The sequence below is a fragment of the Macrotis lagotis genome, chromosome 5 (assembly GCF_037893015.1).
Source record: "Macrotis lagotis isolate mMagLag1 chromosome 5, bilby.v1.9.chrom.fasta, whole genome shotgun sequence".
NCBI lineage: Eukaryota > Metazoa > Chordata > Mammalia > Peramelemorphia > Peramelidae > Macrotis > Macrotis lagotis.
Genome location: NC_133662.1, coordinates 218,661,016 through 218,662,521, shown reverse-complemented (window position 1 = coordinate 218,662,521; position 1,506 = coordinate 218,661,016). Strand labels below are relative to the sequence as shown.

Below are 1,506 nucleotides of genomic sequence, written 5' to 3'. Positions count from 1 at the left end.
ATGCTCCACTTGTTAGATCTGACAAAAACCACTGATAATTACCTGAAACAGTGGTGTCAAACTCAAATATCTTGCCACTGGACCCAGGTGACTTCAGAGGAGAAAGTGAGCCTGGTGACTTTGCACAGCCTTGTCTCACTTAAATCCAATTCACTTGCAATTCATGCCATCACCTTCTTTATGTCATGGTCCTGTTCAAGAATAAAGGACAAATGACAAATTCAAATGGAAATGGGTTCACTAAACCAAAACTAAAGCTCCCTTGGGTCACACATTGACTTAGAAAACCACATATTAACATTATCTATGTTCTACTGCACTATGATTTTGTGAAATATAATTAAAATACATTTTAATTTGTTTCCAGACACACCAGGACTGGTGTTTGATACCTCCAAACTGAGAAGCTGAGTGACAAGAGAATCTGACTTTCCCATCATCAAACAGGTCTTTTTGTTCCCAAGACTTGGCTTGGAATCATTTATGTAAAGTGAAATATTGGAAATTGGAAAAAAGATGGGAAATCAACAATAGCACCATTTAGTATAAGGCTTTCGATGCAAAAGTAATAAAGAATCAAAGATTTTTTTGAAAAGGGGACTGACTTGGTCTGAACCTGAATCTTAGGATGGTAATTTGACAGCAGTGCACGTTTAGGCAGCACATATACTAAAATTGGAACGATATAGAGAAGATTAGTATGGCCCCTGAAGGGTAATTTGACAGCAAAAGACTGTGGAAGTCATTGACTCCAGTTACTTCTTAAATCTCTTCCCCCATCCTCCCAGAGTGGACCTTCAGTTTTCTCAAGGTCACAATTACCATTCAGCTCAGTGAGAAGAGGATGTTACCCATGGAGTGGAAGGTTGATCCCTGGACACCTTATTTAGCCAGACAATCAAGTTTAACTTTAAGGTTTTCCTTTAGAGCAAAAAATACATTTCTAGTTCTCAAGTTAATTGATTCCCATCCTTAGATACAGATGAAATAGCACTGGTTCCCCTTGGTAGGTTCCCATTTCATGGAGTGGAGAAGCCTAGGGAAATCTGTTACCAGCTTCCATATAGAATGGTGCAAATACTCTATATTTCTAGTGATGTGAAATCCTTCCAAAGAGACAGTTTCTCTTTAAGGGAAGCAACTTGCCTTTCCACAATACAGTTTCTTGAAAAACTTCCAGAAATGCTGAGGTGACCAGTATGAGATCTCAACAACTTTAGCAATGGAACATGAAAGAAAATATCAGAGAAAAACATCATGCCCTTAAATGAAGGTTGGGTAGGGAAATAGTGCAGACTTCAAATATCAACTCTGCCATTATATATGACTTTGATTTATACATTTTGATTTTCTGAGCCTCAGTTTCCTCACCTTGAAACTGAGAGTGTTGAACTAGATAGTCTTTAAGGTCCTTTCCAGCCCTAACTTATTCTAGTCTATCACACTTATTGGCTGAGTGCCAGGGAGCAAAATCACTTAATATTTCTAAATCTCAGTTTCTGCATG

General features: G+C 38.1%; 1 non-coding gene across 1 annotated transcript; it reads left to right on the top strand.

Annotated features, from left to right (window-relative positions):
* Window positions 1-645: 645 nt before the first annotated feature.
* On the top strand, window positions 646-747 carry LOC141490295 (U6 spliceosomal RNA). Its single transcript, XR_012469143.1, has one exon. It is a non-coding gene; the product is annotated as a U6 spliceosomal RNA (small nuclear RNA).
* Window positions 748-1,506: the final 759 nt, after the last annotated feature.